The sequence below is a fragment of the Hirundo rustica genome, chromosome 4, assembly GCF_015227805.2.
Source record: "Hirundo rustica isolate bHirRus1 chromosome 4, bHirRus1.pri.v3, whole genome shotgun sequence".
NCBI classification, from domain to species: domain Eukaryota; kingdom Metazoa; phylum Chordata; class Aves; order Passeriformes; family Hirundinidae; genus Hirundo; species Hirundo rustica.
In genome coordinates, this window is record NC_053453.1 from 68,537,485 (window position 1) to 68,559,696 (window position 22,212).

Below are 22,212 nucleotides of genomic sequence, written 5' to 3' on the forward strand. Positions count from 1 at the left end.
TTCTCTCTTAAGGGGCAAGAGGAGGGAAGCGAGGGGGAGAAGGATGTTTTTTCTCTTTGCCGAGTCCAACATTTGGCTTTTTCCATTTGTGGCAGATCACTGTAACGCTATTGTAAAACAACTTCCTGCCCCTTTTGGCACACGTTCCAGAAGCTGCTAGGCTAAGTTCATAGCACAAACTTTTTTCCCCCTTGCCGAAGAAGAGAGACAAAAAAAAAAATCCTGCAAATTATTTTCCCCCTATTCTGGCTAATGGACTCACAAGGTGAATTTATTGCAGCTCTTTAAGAATGTTACACAAGAGACGTCGGTATCCCAGCTGGATAATTCATAAGATGAAAAGGTGGGGTCATTATAAATATATGTCTGTGTGTGTCTGTCTGTGCCTGCATTTCAATTCTGTCATTTTGAATTGTAAGCCTCAGTACCATCAGGTGGATAATGAGCTAAGCTGCTTCATCTGCCGTACTAATTTGTATATCTATCATAGCACAGATCATTGCCTCAGTACATACAGCCTCCTACTTTCCAATTGCTTTTGTGCTCTAAGGTGACCTGCATCTCTCTCGTCTCCCTCCTCTCCTCTAAATGCTCGGCCTGATGAAAATACCCACTGGAAGCTCCTGAACGCTCCCTGCTAGAAACGAGAGACGTTGCAGTCTCTCTGCCATAAGCCAAAAAGGAAAACTAAGGCCTCCACAAGTTGCTCTCTCACGGTCTCTCCCTCCCTCCCTCCCTCTCCCTCTGTTTCTCTCATAGCAACAGCATTTCTTGGTGCGCCTGCTTTGGCATACATCAGCATTTCCACCGTCCAAGTGTCCTTTTGCGTCACATCTCGCCATTTCGTTCAGCCAATGAAATCTCCTTCTTGCAATAAAAATATATAGACTTTTTCTGTTATTGGTATATTCAAATTTTTTTTTTTCATGTGCCTTTCCTAACAAAAAACGTTGTCAAGCATTTGATTTGCCCTGCATGGGGGGGGGGGGGGGGGGGTGAGAGGGGGAGGAGACTGTACAAGATTCAACCTTGAAGAGTCTTCTTTGTGGAAAATATGTTACCGTAAGAAAAAAAGGGATTACATAGTTACTTAAAGTCATAGTTGTCCCTCTCACTTACTATTGATTTTGCTTATGCTATCATTGCTTTCCTGATGTACTTCTAAAGCAGCTAGGCAGCTTCAACTGATTGGAAAGTCAATACCACGTGTGTCTAAGTTTGTAAAATATTCTTCAGGAAAAGGCATATATTAATTGATATTTTATTCCACTAAATATTGATCAGGAGATGATAGAAAGAACCGCAGCGTACAAAGAAAAACCAGAGACATACGTTTCTATCCCATCCAAAGGGGCTGCTCCTCAATGCACCATCCTGCAGAATGGAGCCGAGGGTTTCAGAGTCGCAGGGTCTTTCCAAGAGGCATTTCCTTCTTCCAGAACCTCAGAGCGCAGCCTTTCAGCGCCCAGCCGCGGTAAAGGTGGTGCCAAAGGCCCCGTTCCGTGCCCCAGGTATCCCGGCTGCTGAGGCAGCCCTGGAGCTGCCCGCCCTGCGCCTGGCACGGCCGGCGCTGCCCTGGAACAGCAGCCCGGCCATGGAGCCCAGCTCCGGCCCCAGCCTGAGCCCAGCCAGGGCTGCTCGCAGAGTGCACGGGCTCAGCCAGGTCCAGAGGGCACGGGGTTGGCACGTGTGGGGTTCTCGGAGCTGCCGTGGCGGGTTTAGGGAACCGCTGGTACCCGTTTCCATCCAGCCTCGGATCTCCAGAAAATGCTGAACCACCGGCATTCTGAGGAGAACACACATTTCTTCTCTAAGCAAAATATATGTTTTATGGTTTTGCCCTACCAACTTTTTTTTTTTTTTTTTTTTTTTTTTTTTTTTTTTTTTTTTTTTTTTTAATGGTGTGAAACCACAGAACCTTTCTAGTACTTATTTTTAGGGAATTATAGTAAAAGCATACTAGCGATTATCAGGACACAGTTGACAAGATATTTAAACAGTAACTTTCCCACAAATATTTATTTCGGTAAAACGACACCTAGTAATTCTGACCTCTTCTAATAAATGGTCTCTACTGCACACAGACTGTGGATGCAGAGGATGTGCATAAATTCTGCGTGGTTAAAAAGAAAAAGCAAGCAAAATTTCTGGATAACAGCCTTAGCAGCAGCCAGCCATCATATCCAGCTAAAAACTCTTATCATTTTTGTTTTAAAATAATGGCATGACATTCCTGATAGTATTTATTTTAACGGAACATGCACAGATGAGAATGTTAACCCCACACAGAAAAAAAGAGATTACACGTGATAGCGCAGTCAACAACTTTTAATGCCAATGAAATATAAAAGACAGACCTATTTTTTAGGGAAGGATCGGACTTACGTAGACAAATTGCTTAGTTCAGAGTCTTTTACTTGTATTTAATCAGCTTTCTGAATGACTTTCCCCCTTGTTTCTCAGACGTGATTTTTAGCTCTCTATTTATTTTTATACTTTCTATATAAAATATAGACCTTCTTTTCTTTAGTCTCCATACCTGCCCCTTCCTTTCTCATTTTTTGTTAATATGAAAACAGCTGAGGTTCCTCCCTTCTTTTGCCTGCTCCTAATGGGGATAATTCTGGTGCATTTGGAGGGTTAAAAGTGCCTTGCCTTTACACAATTATGGCTCGTATTCATCCACTCAAAGCTACCCTTCCTCAAGGAGACACATAGATGCATTCTGTCTGTCACCACAGTTGAGAAGAAAGATCGAAAGTTGTCTAACTTTAGGTTATCGCAGCACTAAAAAATTAGGGATTCAGGAAACAGGAAAACAATTGCTTCAACTCCAACTTGTAAGCTTCACTTACACAGAAATGGAATTCCAAAAAGGGAGGTGGAAGAATTATTTTAAGATTCATAACGCTTGAATAAATTCAAATTATGCAAAGGGTAGTAAGCCAGAATTTTCATACCACAGTTTATGCTGTTACAGAATTTTATATCTCCTTTCTTTTCCTTTAACACAAGTTCTGTCTATTGGAAACTCATTATAAATACTCCTGCTGAACACTAATTAATCTGCTTGTATTTTAACTCAAAGTGGCATCTCTTGTTCTTTCCTCTCAGTTTGGTATGATAGAGACATCCACACTGAGGTCACCTCTAAATAGATCATGATTTTTTTGCTCTCCAGATAATACAAGTAATTTACAATACAGGGTGGTTTGTAATCTAACAGCCTCCAGAAATATTTAATATAAGATGATCAGTTTAGGTTTTTTAAAAAATAATCTAATTAAACATTTATTTATTTTTTTAAAGATTAAGTTATCAAAAAAGTGTAAATTCCTCCTTTTTTTTTTTTTTTTATTGTATCATTAAAACAATTCCAGTGCAGATTATTTTAAAAACAGCCAAGAATATTTTTACTTAACATTTAGACAGCTTTTGTTTTTAAAGGCACTCTCTAGGAATTAAAAATAAAAAGAATTAAAATCTATCTAGAAAAGCAAAGCAGTCTTGTGCACCATCCCCTGAAAGGACCAGCCTGGAGATTATAGGGGTGCACACTTCAGAGAAAAGACAGCAATTACACATAGTGCCATTGTGCAGGTCACTTAGGAAAGTTCTATTTACTGCTGGATAACTTGCATTAATTCCAGTGGATCAGCGGCCTGTTAAATTATGGGGGAAAAACATTGAAATACCAAACAGACAATGCTGAAATGACTTAAACTGTAAAAGCAAGCTGAATGAGGATATATTTCTACACCCTCCCCTTCAAAACATAACGAAGCATTTTGCAGAAACGCTTCCCCCAGCACACTGTACTTTAACAATAGCGTCGTACAGAAAACTTGGCATTAAAGCGGTACCAACGTAAGCGAAACTCTGGCACTAGGACAAGGCGGCTCATTTTTTAATTCCATTTATTTTCCTTTTCTTCAAGAAAGGAGGCATTAAAGGGGGTGGTCGCACCAGCATGTTTTCAAGGGTGCTACCGACACAACTTTGTTTATCTCGCAACTTTTTCCTCCTCCCCCGGGTATTTTTTTTTTTAGCCTACTTTTGCCTCGGGGCCGCCGGCCCCGCTCCCCCGGCGCAGGTGAGCGGAGGTGCCTTGGCAGCCCCGCACGGAGAGAGCCCGTTCCCATTCCCGTTCCATTCCCGTTCCCATTCCCATTCCCGTTCCATTCCCGTTCCCATTCCCGTTCCCATTCCCATTCCCATTCCCGTTCCCGTTCCCATTCCCGTTCCCGTTCCCGTTCCCGGCACTGCCCGCAATGCTCCGACCGGGCACTGCCGCTCTCTCTGCCCGGGAGCACCGCGTTCAAACAGCCGGGGGAGCTTCCAACCCAGTCCTCCCCCTCCAGCTCACGGGCAAGCTCTGCTTCGAGCCGGGGTGACTCGCAGAAAGAGCTGCTGGGGATTTGAAAAATAATAGTAATAATAATAATAGAAAGTCCTAAACAATAATATATATATGTATATATGAAGAAGAAGAAAAAAAAAAAAAAAGAAAAAAAAAAAAAAAGGGAAGAAAAAGAAAGGAAAAAGAACAGGCTGGGGAAAGAAAATAAAAAAAAAAGGAAATTGTATGGGTTTAGGGAATGATAAGCTGCAAAAAGTAAGCAAATATACGTGATGAAATCGTCATTGAAATTTTACAGTTTCTCAGGTGTAAAAAGGGTTTAAAATTCTTTTATATCATAAATTACTTAAAGGTTTTTAAACTACTCAGGAGCTGTCCTGTAATCAAGTTCTCTTATATTAAGCACCTGTGTTTTAATTATACCAGAGTGCAACAATACTGAACAAAGCAAATTGCAATGCACACAAAATTCACATACAGTCCTTTGTGGTTTTTTTGGTAGTGAAATGATAGCAAAGATGAGAAATTTCCACAAACTGTAAGAAAATAAAAAGGGACTTCCTTTACAGTATCACTTTCATAGCATAGTTGCAATTACTTACTACACACAGAGACACTCCAAAATGGTTGTAGATACAGAATTCTGTTTCTGAGCTGAGTGTTAATATCAGATTTATTTATGTGGCCAACTTCAGCTCTACAGTTCAAGTTAACCTTTCTTTTGAGCCTATTAAAGGTAAAATATATGGTACATAAGGAGCACCTAAGATTGGCTATCTAAAGGATAACTGGAACCTCACACAATGACAGTATATTGGCACTGCTAAATTTAAAAAGCCCTCTCCTTGAAAAAAACTCACTCCTAACACAAATGGTATTAACACATTATTGCTACAATCAAATATAATGTCAAGAGAATAATTAACCTACTGGAAGTATTCATGCATTTATCCAGCCAGATAAATACAGGCTTCTACACTCCTGGTATTAGCCACAGGTATAATACATAGATGTGAAAAAAGGAAAGTACTTTATAGAATTTTTATTCCATGAATGGTCTCATTCGAGTCTTTTGTCTTTCTGTCTGTGATGTCACACTTACTGGAGTTGTCACACATGCATTATTAAGTTTGGTGAATTTTGAAGGGATTCCTGAAGTTATAAACTCATCTCTAACACGATTCTGCTGCATTCAGTTTTAAGGTTAACAAAATGTCCCGCACGGATGCAAGGCTGATATAAGTAAAGGTCTCTTCTCTCCCTGTGGACAAAAAGGGCCAGTTCCAAGGCTTGGGATGAGGCCGTGCTCCCCCTGGGCTGTCACTCCACACTGGCATGTAAAATGGGTTTAGAAAGGAAGGTCATTTTAGTGTTGCAAGCAAACCAGAAATTCAGTGGAAAAAATATCTTCCCCCCCCCTTTAATTTCCTGCTTTCTGTTTCAAAGATGAATCAGCATCCACGCGATTAAACATGTGCCATAATTTAATAAAGGTGATTTTACTGAAGTTTATTACCAACACAAAAGCCCTCATAAGGAAAAGACCAAATAAAGTTTTTGTTATGTTGTCTACACTAATAAAGTGCAGCATGAATACTAAAAGTGGCATTGTAAAAAAAAGAAAGAAAAAAAAAGGGGGTGTGTGCAAAATTGCGAAAACCTGTTTCCAGGCTTATTCAGGAATCTATGTTTTCCAGTTCAGCCCAGGGGATGTCTATGACTAATCCATGGAAATTTCAAGTTTCAAATTGAGCAAATTTTTCTTAGGGCCTAAAAGCATTTTACTGGATATTTTAGACAGCTGATCAAAGCACTGAAATATTAAGAGGTAAACTCTTAAATGTAAATCCCCAGAAAAAAGTTACCAACAGAAATATAATGCAATGATTTTTTTTTTTTTTTGATCCACCAAAAATTTCAAGAAAACTGAACAGTTTTTTATTTTTTTCTAATGCAGACAAGTAAGTTAGTAAGAAAACTGCACAGGGAGAAAAACCCGGACCGTTTGTCTCTTGGCAGCAGCAGAATGTGACTGGGTTTGTCGTGGAGAAGTCTCCCTGACTCAATTAGAAATACAGATGCTTTTCAAAAAAATTTGAAACCAAATACCAAAATTAAACTCGATGTCTGAAGTTATTTCTGTTATTTATCTGCAATAGAATTAAGCAATTCCACCTTCCCCCAGCGATCATTTCAACAAAATCACATCCTCTGTCCCTTCTGTACATGGGTGCAGAACAGGACACCTGGACACAGGTATGTTTGTGTATGCATGCAGTTACGGTCTCATGCTACCACAGTCCAGTAAGTGTGACTACTACTAGAATAAGACTTGAAATTAATGTCATTTATGTAATTCTCCACAACAGAAATTATAGTATTTTCATAATGCAGCCTAAAGATTACTAATGAAGGACTACATTTAAATTACAGCAGCAAAATCAATGGCAGGCACGGTTCAGGACCATTGTATTTCCAGTTATATAAATAAATGCAACATTTTAAAAACCTTAACACAACTTCAATACAGAGTAAGAACTACATGAAAGAAGTTGATCGTAACAGCACTACACCAGCAGGAATTTCATCCCTTGGTGTTACCGTAACAACTCATCCCTACCTTCAGAGAACAAAGCTCTGCTCTGGGACTGCCTGGATGCAGGACCATGCTCCCACACCTGGAAGCACGAGGGGCACTGACACCAGCATCAGGGATTTCACTGAATAAAGCACTGCATGCACAGACCAAAATGTTCCAGCCTTCGGCTGGCAGCGCCCCGAGTATTCAGCTCAGAGGGGAAAGCAAAACAGGTACTTCAGACTCACTGTGGGGACTTGAAAAAACAGTTTTGCTTTAAAACTGCACTTAACACAACTGTTTGTGTAGCAAATGGGGATCCCATGCTCACAGGGAAATGTTTCTATAGGAGTATCATGCTTACTGTATTATTGTTCAGGTTTTAACGGCCAAAACACTAAGCACTCTAAGAAAATTATTGGAAATCTATTAGAAAAGGCCCTTTTGTGACTGCACTACTGCACAATTCCAGCTCATCTTTGCCTTTCCCTGACAGAGAACACCATTTTGAGGCTGTCATGCATTTTTCCTTCCAAAGGGGTTAACGCCAGTGGAAAACGCAAGGATCCTCTTACCACAGAAAAACTGAGCAATGCAGTTTCCCAGAGAAGCTGCCTTTTTATTTTTACAGGTGCAACTGACGTCTGTCTTGTATTTTCTGCTCACCCAAGTATTAATTTAAAAACCACACACACATGAACGTATGATAGGCGGCTATCTGCACCCAGGTAGCTTTTTTACACTTTCACATACTTCTTTTTACTCAAGTATTTGATGGAAAGAGGCAGAAGGACAGATTTTGACGTAGGACAAACAAGGAAAATAGGCATTCACTTCAAATGCATTTTGCTAAATTACACTAGGCCTGAATGTATATCCTAGTGTTTAGAAAAAATGTTTATCTTCAAAATGTAAAGAACAGGCTTCGTAATTTCCATAGAACACCTAAAGCCTGACCAAACCCCACGTTCAACAGGACTATTTTAAATTTTTTTTCATGTTTTCCCTCCTTAAACGGATATATTTTAATGGTCCAGAGAATCAAGGAAATCAACAGGGAAACAGAAATGGTTTCACATTAAAAGCAGTACAGACAAGTGTACACCAGTTACTAAAGAGAGAAGACTGTTAGATACGAACGGTTCCTACTTGGTTTTCACTGCAGGGGTCACATTTGGAAACAATTTTGATACCAAAATTAGAAGCTCATGTTTTAATTTCAGCAACATCTTTGTCTAGGAAATGAGAGAAATCTTACCCACCATTAAGCTTTACCAGGTACACTAGCTGGAAAAATCAGTGCCAAAAATAGTAACGCTGAGGAATCAAGTTCACACAGTAAAATAGACTATTCTCTGCTCATTCTATTAATCTAAACCTTGCCACAGATAAATCTCTTTTTTAAAAAACAGGAAAACAAAACTAAACAAACAAACAAAAAAATCCTGAGAGGTTTGAGTCAGGAATGTTCAAGGCAAAAACCTTCCGAAAGGTTCCCCTCAATAAGGATCATTCACAAGAGGCACTTCTACAATGGCATCCTAAATTATCACATTGCATGCTGAAATGTTTAACACACTCTGAAAAAAATTAGTTTTCCCTTTCATCAGGCACTTCCTACAGTTATTGCAAGGTTCCAATATATTTTTTTAAAAAACAAAGTATTTTAAAATTTGAATATTGACTATTTTTTAAACTTTTTTCTTTTGAACTCCAAGCTCCTATCCACGTTTTAAAATTCTACTACAGCTCATTAATTCCAAAGAAAGCACAACCGTATCAATGCTTTAAAGCAAGGAAAAAATCCCCCAAATAATGCAAATAGCGTTGTATTGAGACTTTGTTTAGTCTCTAAAATCCTGCAGATATCAGAAAAGCAATACTAGCACTGAAAAAAAAAATCATGAAAGGGGATGGACTTTGCATTTTTGTTAGTAAACATATTAATTATAACTAAGTGACGCGAGGGAGTAACAGACTTATGTCAACCTGACGATATTATTTTCCGTGGAAAACAGGTAAATGTACACTTCTACTCTATCTTCCAATAAAAAAAAATCTACAGGCAGTGGACTTTGGGAATTTTGGACACAGAAGGGCTGGTTTCAGTAGTGCTGCAGTCAGCATCACTTGCTGCTCACATTTGGTTCAGCTCTGAATGCAAGTTTTCACTCGAAGGGCGTGATGGCTCAGCTGCTTGGCAACTCCTTTTGTTAAAAGAGCTCACTCTCCGGTATTACAGAATGTACTTTTAAGTCTAAGAGTAGATTATTAGAAGTGTTTGTTTAAATAATTCAACTGCGAGGAAACTTAAAGAAGGATGTAACATTTTACTTGAAATGACTGGAATGCAAAGACACATTTTTACCTTAATCCCATTCACGTTGACAGCCACAGAAGTCTCAAAGTTTACTATTGTAGCATTATTTATTTTTGTGATGGCAACATTATAAGCTCCCCCCAATACACTCAGATCCCTTGTGCTCAGTTCTAACCCTGCTGTGTTTTACACAACTTGGCTGTCATCAGCAATTAGGGTTGTTTTGGTTTGGCTTTTTTTTTTTTTTTTTTTGATAGAAGGAAGAAATGTGGAAAAGCTGTACGCTGACTGAAGTTATGTGTTTACAGTGCAATTATTTTATGGTCAAAAATTGTATTTCACAGATTTTACTGCGGAGCAAAAAGAGCACACAGATGAAAAAGAACCAACTTTGGGTAAAAGGTGACGGTTTGCTGTACGCAAGTCTTCCAGATAATTTATCTCAGCTTCCATGTTTATATACGTTCCCTAGTCACAGCAACTAAAAATGAGATGCATCACATTCTGCCACCAGTTACTTTCGAAGCCAAGAAAAAAAAAAAAAAAAAGAAAAAAACCCAGGCTTTTTGCATAAAATCCGTGATAAAGATGAGGAAGTTCTAGTTCTCTCTGGCTCAGTACCCCATGCTTGCCATGCTTGGCCTCACAGGGCCCTGTGTGTGTGTGCACTGCTGCACCACACAGCAAAAGTTATGGAAAAGGTGCTGAATACAACCTGGGACCCAGCACCACGCCTCCTTAGGGGCTGAGAAACAAGGCTCATCCCGAGACCTCAGAGGCCCAAGGTGATGCTGCAATTGCCGTGTGCGTTCTCACTTTCTTTTAAGGGAAGAAATCGCTATTTTTCACTAGTCTGCGCTTCTTCCTTTGGAAGGATCTAGTCAGGGGTAAAAAAAAATGAATTAAAGGCTGAAAAGTGAATTACAGGGGGAAGACCCCAGCAATATATCTAGCTCAACAAGGGATTAAGTGGCACGGCCAGTAGTAATTAAAGAGCTAATACGTCCTCTTTGAAAGAGTTTGACTTTTCCTCGGGCTGCGAGCGCGGCGCCCTCGGAGGCTCGGCTGAGGCAAACCTGATACTCTGCCATTCTCCGCCAGCACGTGCCGAAATTAGTTCTCCATTTTGTGGTGGCCCTCGGAGAGCAATTCCCATTGAGAAGTGAACAAAGGCCGTGACCCCGGGGTCAGAGTGTAATGCAGGAAGCATGACCTCCCCTTTGTTCAGAACAGCACTGTTTACTCTGCCTAAGTAAAGATCACCAATACATTAACTAAAGAGGATTAAAAAGGTCATATCCCTAGGGATGGAGCTCACGCAAGTGGCAACTCTCTTCAGTCACTAAATCACTGGACTTCCCCACCTACTCCACCTTCAAAAAAGAGACACCTTGAGCTGACGTGGCTCAGTGGCACATTATTTTCAGAGCAAAAGTCCGTACGAATTCACGTTTCAGGTTAATTTCTGCAGAGCTAGCCGGCTGCTTGAAAGTTATTTTTAAAGTTAACAAAATATTCTAAGTGAAAACTTATCATCTCATTATAACTTTTTTTATTTTGTATCTCCTTTTGAAAAATTCTGAGTTGATTTATAAAATTGATATGGTCTTAAAATGGTTATTAAAAAGTGAAGGTAACAATTATAAATGAAATTCTTAAAATATCCTGTAGTCTGTGGATGGGCAGAGAAGTTGCCTGTTGCTAACTCCACGATGGCTCACTTGCAAAGAGGAGAACAAGGAAAATAAATTTAAAATATGCCGCCTATAAAATTTCACATATGCTGATTGCTAAACTTTATCAGGCTAAATAAGCACTTACTTTGGCTGTTAAGATTTCTCTTACCGACTTCTCATAATACCTTAGAATGTCATTATTAATTTGGATGTTAAGAGAAGCATCTCTTGTAACAGCTAAATTAATGCTGCGTTGGTAACATACAGCTAGACAGCGTGTTGGAGTGTCTCCTTTCCATTCTCACCTCTAATCCACTGGCCTGCTGAACGATCCCAAACTTGCCTTGGACCTTGGTTTCCCCAGCTGTGATGATGTGGCTCACTGGGATGCAGATGATACCATCAGTTAGATGGCCACGATGGGAGGAAAAGAGCACTCAGAAGAGAGTGGTCCACACTAAGATATTTTCCCTTCTTTATCCCCAGGCAGAGGCACGTCTGATTAAGCTGAACATTATGTGAGAGCTTCCAGAAAAAAATAAAAAGAATCAGACAAGGGGACAAGCTTTTGATCAAAGTCTGGTGCAGGGAGCTCAGCACCACAGACAAACCCCACATTGGGTAAATGAGTTGGAATCAGCATGAAATCACTCATCACCAGCAACTTTAGGAAGAGGACCAAGAGTGGCCAAAACTCCAAAAATCGAGGTCCTAGAGTCCCAGAAAACAGCATACAGGGGCAGGGCTGAGAGTGTGTCCTTCTGTTCTCAGACACTTTGTGCAAAATAGCTATTTTTGGATGCATAACAATATGTTCACCTTTTTAGTTTCTAGCAGCGTGAATTATTGCAAGAGGGTGGCAAGCTGGGATCTCATTACACCCAGCCTGCAGTGGCTCTTCTTCACCCACCACTGCAGTCCCTGCTCCCATTGTTTCTGACCTTTTCTTGTCCCAGTAGTAGGAGTCAGAAACTTACTGCAGATTCCAAAACAGCCAAGAGTAAGGAAGAAACTTCTAAGCTGCGTGTCTGCACCGTGATGAGCGGCATTCCCACTGCAGGTGGGTGAACGACTGGCACTCGGGGTAACTCTCACCTGTCCAGCTCTGTGCCTGAAACAACCAAATCTAGTAATATCCTGTGACTGCTGCTCCCTGAAATCTGATATGACAGTATTGGGCTTTTTATTATACACCAGGAATCGTGGAGAGAAAGTGGAGTCAGCCTAACAACAGGTTTAGAAAAGGCTGTGTCCAGGACAAAGCAAAACTGTACAGCAGGTATTTAAAATAATGTTGTATGCTCATCATATCTTCCCATCGATTTCAAGGGAAACACTGCTTTTTGGCACAGAAGATTATGCAGGCATAGTTTATCTGACAGGAAAAAAAGGGTAACAAAATCTCTACACACAGAAGGAGCAGGTGGGCAAAAGCAATGTGAGTACTGAGCAAAGCTTTGTGTCAGGCAAAGGGGTACCTTTTCCAAAAAGCACTGGACTGAAACAACAAGAACAAAGAATATACTTAGACATTAAGATTTAAAAATGGAGATTTGGAGCATAAGGACTGAACCAGTGGCATAAGGACAATTTATTGACATACATTAGAAGCAGGAAGACTGCACAACAATTATCTGGCAAGACTGAAATAGTACTGGGAAACAAAGAGAGTGAAGAAAGAGGACGAAAAACACCACAGAAAAAAAAAAAAAAAAAAGGCTGATTATGACCTTGAGCTATTTAGTCATGCAAAAGAGGAACCTTGCCTTTTCTCCCCCTGTATGATCATACTAACATTTCTCGTTAGCTGGGTTCCTAACCTGGGATATTAATAAAATATACCCACTATTTCTTCCTGTGGAAATTCCTAGTCTTTTATTTTTCAGTTCTCTTTCACATCAGCCAACAGCACTCCCCCTCCAAGATGAAAAACAAAAACAACGCTCAGGAAAGTGAGGGAATGAGATGTCCCTTCTCTTGAACAGGAAAACAGAGGAAATATGATTCTGTGACACAAAATCCATGTGTTGTCCATTTTTTGGGGGGGTTGGAGCAATCTTGACCCTACCTCATATTCTAAGATGTGCCTCTCTATTTCCCGTCGCCCAGAAATCCAGACAGAACAAAAGGTACCTTTTAGGCTAAAAATAAGTTTTTAGGCTTAATACAGATGGAAAAATCTATGATATTCAAGTCACAAAATCATCCCCTCTGGTTCTTTCAAATAGCAAATCCCATTAATCATTTCTTTTTGAAGTGAAGGGTAAAAGAACAGCAGATAACCAAACAGAAAGTGCTGAAAAAAAGGGATAAATTAAAGGCAAGCCATTCTGAGGACACACACAGCCTTTCGGAAGCAGCCCAAGGTTGGAGGCATGGCTTCCAACAAAAATCTGCATTCTTCTATCAGGAATGAAAGGATAGCAGTCCTCAAAAATAGCCACAAATGATGATCCAGATTACATGCCAATGAATTCTGTGATTTTGTAAACCGTCTGGAAGGCTACTTTAAAAGATTATAACTTTAATGCCTGAGTGAGGATTACATAACAGGGAGAAAAGCAACATTGATAACATAAAGAAAATTACGTCTTTTTTAACTTTGAGTGAATCCACAGAATTCATTATTATTTATTTGGCCTTTCAAAAGGGTTTGACAATGTGACTTCATGAGAGCATAAAGAAAACACAATAGTCACGACTGGAGGTTGGAGTCATGATTAAAAACAACCTAAGGAGCCAAAAGTAAAATGTACAAATGAAATGACACTTTGGCAAGAGAAATGTTAAGAGCTGTTGAATGCAGAGGCCATGCTGGTATCAGTTTTTAACTTTAGTTCATATCTAGAAATATCAGTTATTAAATAAAGAGTGGCAAAAATGACAAGCAAGGGGAGAGTACTGGGGTTACTGAAGGGTCTAACCAAGCTGAGTGAATGTGAAACACAATAAATATATTTTTTTATCATTGCTAAAGAGATCACATTGCAACATTCTCCAAGGGGAGGACCTGGGTGCCACCATAACAAATCACTGGAAATTTTCAGGAATATGCAATAATGTCAGGTAAGACAAGCAGGAAAAAAAGAGTCCTGTATTGAAAACATTATCCTTCTAATATCCGCCTGCCAGGGAAACAGCTTCCTGGAGAATGCTAATGAGCCTTTCCTCATTAGCTACATTAAGGTTACAGAAGTAACAGGAGTGAAAGGGCAGGTGTCTACAAAAATATCACTTTTAAGAGACTGCCATATATGAAAACACAAAGTGATCAAACTATTTATGTCAGGGAGCACATGAGCAACAGGGAACACAGCAGAGATACACAGTCTGAAAGTCAGGGTCTGTGGTCAGACTTTCTCTCCAGTCTTGAAAGGGAAATGATACAGCTAAATTAAACAAGCAGTAAATTCAAACGATAGGAATTTGTTATTTTTCAATGTGCAGCCTGAGCACGTGAAAAATCAACGCCTTGTTAAGGGACATCAGCAGGAATCGGAAAGAACGATTCTATCCATAGCTTACAAAAATACTGTGTTGGATGGGATTGTTTGCTGGAAAGACCACACTGACCTCTGTGCAAAGCCAAGGGACCTGCCTGCCCCACTTTCTGACAAGGACAGGGTATTCCAAAAGGATCTGATGGTGGTCAACTTCACTCTCTTATCAATCAACCCTTTGTAAGAAATGTCAGGGCAGACTTGGCATTAATCACACCGTGGGCCTGTTCCAGCACGGTAACTTCTACTTTTGTTCTCTGTGGCCAAAAGAAATGGCAAAAAAATAGATGAGTTCACTTTATCTAATGTAAAATGCCTCATCCTCTAAGCTAGCTATGGTGCCTGACACAACGCTGTCAATGCATCATTCAAACGTCACAAAAACACGTAAAAACATGCACATTTACTTTGCCACCTGTTCTCCACCTTGCCACCACAAATAATTAGCAAGGACCTAAATTGTAAGACTTTGTTTTACTGTATAAATGTTGTGTCTAACAGTCTGCTTCATAACATATAAATACATTTCCTTTTTTTTAATCTTACTATCTTTTTTCCATCCCATCATTATTTGTAAAACCCATTTAATGCTAAAAGCAGAGTCCAAGTTGTGTGTCAGATGCTGGGATATTGCCACTCATGCAGTGGTTTGCTACACTCAGCCTTTGGTCTTGTGGCTAACAATTCACCCAAGCTGTGAGAATACCTCACCACAACCCACACACTGCTGCTCATCAAAGGAAGACAAGGATACATAATTAAGAGATGATGAGCTCAAACAGAAGACATGAGATGTGGGAGCAGATTCTGTAACCACACCGGTGAGTGGTTTTACTACTGAAGTTTCATCAGCTCCCTCTTCACTTACGGTATCAGTAGAACTCACATGTTTTCAAACTATATTTGCAGCAGCAAAGGGAAAAAAAGGATTGCTAAAACTGTACCACTGCATAAAAATAGTTTTAACATCAGCTGGTCAGAACTGAAATTGTAAATCAGCATTATTAATAAACTGCCCTTGTAAAAAGTGGGGCCAATGTCTCAAAAAAAAAAAAAAAAAAAAAAGCATACAGTTTGCTAAAAATACTGTCAAAATTTCATCCCACAAGAATCATACCCTGAAAGTATTCTCAGTCTCATTTCAAGACTTTATGCTGCTGTAATTGTGGCCGTAATATAAAGAACTATAGACAGAAGTAGGGACTAAAGGCACAAGGCAGAGTGGAAATGGAAATTCAGATGTGAGTACACATCCACTCCAGCACGTACAGGATCAGTCCCTCACTGGCTATTCAGAATAAACAAAACATCAAACCACTTTTCCTATTACTCTGCAGAGCTGGAACTAGTTTTTGTTGTTCTTGTCATGACTGATTAGGGAAAGAGTTGAAAAGTCTGGAGCAAAACAAGATGTGAATAAAGCTACCAAACTCGAGTGAGGATCAGTCTTCAGAAATAGGCATAAGACATAGCAGGACTACATGCTCGCTTGTTTTCTGATTAACAACAACAACAAAAAAGCATAATTCAGTTTTACCTAAAAGAAGTCTTCATTTTGTGCCGATGCAGGACCACATCTCTGGAAGCCAGGGACCCTTTGCAGGGCCAGAGCCTCCCAGCAGCAGCCACACCCTCCTCTTCCTCATTTTTTTCCACTGACCATTAAATACTTTCCAAGTCAGGCGCTGAAAAAAAAAAAAAAAACCCAAAACAAACCCCACATTTTTAATGGACATCAGATAGCATATTGCTGATTTAATTAGGCAGATTAGAAACAAATAAATATATATGGAAACACACCCGTATTTGTATTTTCTGTTTCATTTCAAACAAATTTGGTAGGCCTGATTTGAATCTCTTTTCAAGCCACAGGAAAATAATAATGAAAATGTGTTCTATGCTGACAGCAGAACTAAGCCCTCTGGCTATCTCTTTTTAGAGTTTTATATGACATGTTGTCCATTGCTACTGGAAAAATTCACAGAACAGGGGCTTTTCAGAGAATCTTCAGATGAACCTGTATGTTTTGCACCAGTAATAGATGCCAGCACGAGACAAGCTGAGAGAGACATCCCAGAACTTATCTCTTCAGGGATTCTATGGATTTGACACCAGGCAGATCTATGACTTTATTTAAAAAAAAAAAAAAAGGCAAGACTTTCCTGGTTCATGTATCACTCAAACTCTCCCAGGTAATAATGATGCTGCATAGCAAGTATCAAACAACATGTCCTTGCTCTTATTATATTTAATCCAATTTATTTTATCCATAATTCGGCGGTACACAGGACTATCTGGAAACTGACTGTTGCTGTAAACTGTTTTGCATATTGTGTCATCTGCTGGCTTTAATTCATTATTTAAACAACACTGCAATTATACTACATTTCATATTCTATTTAACCAGAAAATAGTCAATACGAATTCAAAGTGAGAAAGCAAACTTCTCCCATATCTGAAAAAACCCCTGCTATTTTCAAAGAACCACCTCCAGCATTCAACAACAAAGCAGAAATACAATATTAGGGTTCAGCAACTTAAGCTCAATTTTTTTTTTCAAATAACTGCACAAAGATACTTTTGTTTAACTATCATTAGGACTGTGAAATCAATATTAAAATAAAAGGCTTGTTTATTTAAATTTAGAACTAAATTTATAACCTGAATTCACAGATTCCTACTATTATGCTTGCTGAAAGAACAATGTAGTGTTAAAATAAGAACAGAGGTTATGCTGAGATGTGTGTTAGGGGGTGACAACATACCTTACAGGTGGTATATTAAATAAAGCCAAATCCAAAAATGATTTTGTAAGACCAGCAGCTTCTACATATTTATTCATGTACAATTGTACACCCACAGGAAAACACTGCACTAAGCAGGTGATACACTTCACTACTCGTCGAGGTGTTTGCAGTTCCGTACAGTCCTACATCCTAACAGGTTTCCAATATACAATTCTGAATTCTCAAAGCCTGCAAAATGCTGTCTTTGCACATACAGTAAAATATGTATAATTGACTTGCAGAGTACATCAATACTCAAGTCTTTCAGACATGGTTATTCCCAAAGAAATCTTTGTTCTCTAAACTGCAGAGTATTAGGTAAGGCTGCCATTTATACCGGAGTGCTCCATTACACCACTGACTTTTAAATCCAAATACAAAACAAGGGAAAATGCTAGCACATTAGTATTTCACTGGCCCACAAAACAAAGATTCACCCTTCCAAGCCCTCCCATCCACGTATTTCATATCAGAAAAGCACACTTACTCCAGATTGTCTGCATTCCTATTTACGGAGATGCTCTGCAATAAAGGGAGCGAACAGAAATCCAAGGGTTAACAGAAGAAACAAAACAAAACCCTAAACCGAACCAACAAACTCCACCACCAAAATGCCCAGCCATGCTGCAGTCCTTGCAAGAAAAGGAAAATGTTCAGCAGACAAGAGCCTAACAAAAAGCAAACAGAGAATTTAGTGCCGCTATTGCCTGGATACCAGTTTGGGATTCAGGCAGCCTTGGATTACAAGGACTATTCCCTTGAAAATCCAGCCCACAGTTCCTGCACTGTTTTCTACAAATACCACATCCAAACTGTGACTAAACACCTCATTATGCTTCTCTGGCACTGTCTGAAGCAGACATATTGTACGATTTTCTGGGGCACCTAAAAGCAGAGGGAAAAAAGTGGCTGGTTTTTACCAATAGGTAATGAAATGATGAGCAAGTTCCCTGCAAAAGCCTGCATGATCAGTAAATCTTCTCCCCCTGCCTTTTCTTGTCCTTTATAGGCAACAGGTAACAAAATACAACCCCGATCTTCAGCTTTACAAATAAGAAAATGTATGTAAACTAGGAGACATCTGCACTATAATATAGCCTTTTAAAACAAATTCAGATTGAATGAAGACTTAGCTGGGCCTCTATGCTGGCTTCAGAAAGTAAATGCTTTTCTTAATATTTATTTGTAGAGGTTTCGTTTAAAGAAAATACAGTCCTCACAGTTACAAACAATAACTAGCGACTTGAGGTAAGAATCTGGTATTGATGGATCTTACAAGAGAAAATCCAATCTGCATTTTCAAAGGAACTGCATGCCCCAAATATTTCACTACAATCTCATTTTCCTATAACTTGCTAATTGATCTTAAAGATGTAGATGAATTATGAGCCAATAACCTCTAATTTTCTTAGCTCTTACTCCAGACAAACATTACATTCTGATTTATGAACATCTGAAATATTTAATTTGCTGTTCATGGCATTTAAACAGTTAATCTAATTTATGGGAAGTAAGGATTCCACATTAAAGACTCCTTCTACTTTCTCCTTTAAGCTTCACTATTTCAAAAGCCTTTTCCCCATCCCTTATTTAGGAATAGCATCCCTTTGTGCACTGGACACACTATGGTAGTTCAGGAGGCCGTGGCAGCTCCTTTGCCAGTCCCCATATTGCTCATTAAATAATTTCACTCCCGCATATACACCCGTCAGCTGGTGACTTTGCTGCATTTGGCTACATCTACACTTCCAGAGCGAGCCTCGAAATAAAAAAAAAAGAAAAAAATCACAGCGTTACAAAAATGATCAGCTCCCATCACCGCACACTTCCCGAGTCTCCGGCTGCTCACGCTACGTTTGCCAAGCTGTGATGGAGCAGTACACCTGCGTCTCTTCTGACAAAAAAATCCACAGTAGGCTAAAAACGTTTCAGTTCTGTTAATACCCACTTCTCAGACCGCAATTAAATGGAATCTTTCTTTAGAGAACGGATTCCCTAAAATATTTTACAGGCTTACAAACAGTTTTCTATTTCGGAAAGCTTTGCAATTTCTTCCCTTTGCAAAAATTCAGCTGTGCAGCGCCAGCGAAGAGCTCCGGGTACAGCAGATGGTTAAAACTCTGCATCATTTTTAAGAGCCTAAGAGAAAGCACTGCCTTTTTTTTCGGGGGAGGCGGGTGTGGAGGAGAGGAGAGAAAAAAGCTGAGAACAGCAATTTGCAGCCCCTTTTTTTTTTTTTTTTTTTTTTTTTTTCCTTGACAGCAGCAAGCCCCGCCTCAGTCTGGCCCTTCCTCCAACCTCTGCTAACCTAAAAACCAGCGCCAGCCTGGCAGCGGGCCAGGGATTCAAAAGTAAACATTATCCTTCTGCCATTTTTCAGTGCTGTTTATCATATCCCGACCCCCACCCCCTTTTTTTTAATTTTTTTTTTTTTATTTTTACCCTCCTCCCCACGCCGTCCCCTCCAATTCGCCATGGCTGAAATGCCCGTCTCTGCTCCAGGTTTGTTTCGCTCCGCGGCCACATCCAGCCCCGGCAGCGCCGCAGCGGAGGCGCAGGACGCGGTGGGAGCGCGGGATGCGGCCGTGCCCGGTCCCGCAGCGGAGGCCGCCCCGGGCGCATCTTTCCGCGCCTCTGTCCCCTCTGCGGGATGGGCTGGGACTGCCGCCCATCGCCCGCTCCCCGCACGATGCACTCGCCTCTCCCGGCGCTGCAGTTGCCGGCACAAACGCGGCTTTTGCCTCCGCGGCTTTCCCGTATTCTTATTTAATTGTGAGGGGAGTGCTTAAAGACCAGAGCCGTCCGCGGGCGGTCGTACGGCGCTGCACCTGACTCTTTGTTATCCCTCACCGCTCATCCCCGCTCCCTTCCGCTCCGCGCTTCCTCCTCCCACCTTGGGCTGCTCCTCGTTTATCAAGGCTCCGTAAAAAAAAAAACAACCCAACGCGACTAATTGAAGCAGCTCTGCGCGTCAGGGTTTTTTACCTAGTCGTGCACTGCAATGGTGTGGATAGCGGGCATACCGGCAGGAGGAGGAAAGGAGGTTTAAAAAAAATAAAAAATACATATATAGAAGGGTGGAGGGTGTGGAGTAAAAATAAATAAAAAATAAAGACATAAGGAGAGCGGGATGGTGCCGCTGGAGCCCTCCGGCTGGGGAGGAGCGGGAGCGGGGCCGGGCGAGCACGGCCATGTTGTGCGCGGGGTCAGCGCGGGGCACTGCGCTCTGCGGCGGAGCGCTGCATCTGCGGGCGACTTGTGTTACTTCCCTGCTAAATCCTCCACCCCCTCCCCGCACATTCCTGCCCGGCAGAGCTGGATCTGGGGGTTATTTGTATTATTTCCCGGTAAATCCACCCCCCCCACACGCCACTTCTGCCAGGGAACGCCGGCTCGGGGGATTCGCCCGCACCCCCTGCCTGCTCCTCTCCGGGCACAGCGCGGCTCAGCCGCAAGGTCATGTGCCATCGGCCCGACGAACAAAAGCGCTTCCCTCCTTATTTATTTATGGCTTTGGGGCGTGTTCCCGGTGAGGAGGAGCCTTTGTGCGCGCAGGTTTCACACCCACCGGGGCGCAGCGGCCGCGGCTCGTCCTGAGGCGCCGCGGGACAGCCCGCGGGCTCATTAATAATTGCTCGCCATCTCCATATTGAAATTGCGGAGCGGCGCATGATTAATTAAGAAGGGAGGGAAAAAAAAAAAAAAAAAGAAAAAAAAAAAAAAAAGGAAGAAGAAGAGAAAGGGGCGAATGAGGGAGGCCCGCGCGGGCCTGGCCGCGTTAACCCCTTCGCGCCCGCGGCCCGGGAGCTCGCCGGGAATATTAATTAATTCTGCTGTTTGCATGTCGTTAGGCGACCACGTGAGGCCTCTGGCACAGGCTCTCCAGAGCCGCCGACTAATGAACAGAATTTCCTGCAATCCGCTCATCATCAGCTTTTCACTGGGGAAAAAAAACCCTACCCCCCCCCCCAAATAAAAATTGTCAGTCTTACTATGATTGTAAATTATTCTCACGCAGTGAGGTTGAAAGCGTATTTACAAGGTTATTTATATGCAGGTATATTACAGTTAAAATCCTACGAAATGTGTAATTTAAACCCGTCCGAGTCCTCCAAATCATGAAAATATTTCCCATTGCAACGCTGTGATTAACTCGCACGCGGAATCGCGGATCCTCAGACAGGAACGGGAGCAACAAATACAGGAATCAAAATATTTAACAACGATTTTCCAGAGCGCTGCAACTTCAGGCGGTTGTGTCTCCCCCAGGACTCGGTCAGTCGGGCTCCTCCTGTCACAGGGCCGGGTTTGTCTGGGCCAGAGCCGGGATGTCTGAGCGCTCCCGGAGGCGCTCTCCGGGAAGCGAAGCTGCGAAGCGCTCGCCCGGCGCCCGCCGCTCGCCCGGGGCCGAGGGGGCCCTGGCTCGGGGCACCCGCGCGCCGGGGCCGAGCGGGGCGCGGGCGCGATCACGCGGGGCCCGGGGGCGCGCACACGGACACGCACGCGCGGGCCGGACCCGCGGCGCTGCGCCCGCACGCCGGCAACCTTCCCTTCCCTTCCCTTCCCTTCCCTTCCCTTCCCTTCCCTTCCCTTCCCTTCCCTTCCCTTCCCTTCCCTTCCCTTCCCTTCCCTTCCCTTCCCTTCCCTTCCCTTCCCTTCCCTTCCCTTCCCTCTTAACCCTGTTCCTTTTGAAATCCTTCCCTTGTTTTACATCCAGCTGCTCCAGAATTTCACCTGTGGCTCTTTGGCCATTTAATCTTTAATTCCCCTGGTTATTACTTTGCATCACTTACAGTCTTTTCTGCAGACAGGCCCTTCATTTGGCGGGGCGGAGTGTGGAATAGATGGGCCGTGCACTAAACTGAAGCACCTTCGTTTGTGAAGCCAAGCACACATTCATTTGACTTACTAACTCCCTTTTTTGTGCAGAGTATGAATTCTGGCTGTCACCTGCTGGGTGGCTTCAGCAAGCAGAATTTATCCAGGCAGGAA

General features: G+C 41.7%; 1 long non-coding RNA gene across 1 annotated transcript; it reads right to left on the reverse strand.

Annotated features, from left to right (window-relative positions):
• Positions 1-1,607: 1,607 nt before the first annotated feature.
• LOC120751845 (uncharacterized) lies at positions 1,608-19,339 on the reverse strand. The gene is made up of 4 exons (XR_005700542.2): positions 19,238-19,339; positions 17,708-17,742; positions 15,972-16,119; positions 1,608-1,786 (listed from the first exon to the last, which is right to left on the reverse strand). It is a non-coding gene; the product is annotated as an uncharacterized LOC120751845 (long non-coding RNA).
• Positions 19,340-22,212: the final 2,873 nt, after the last annotated feature.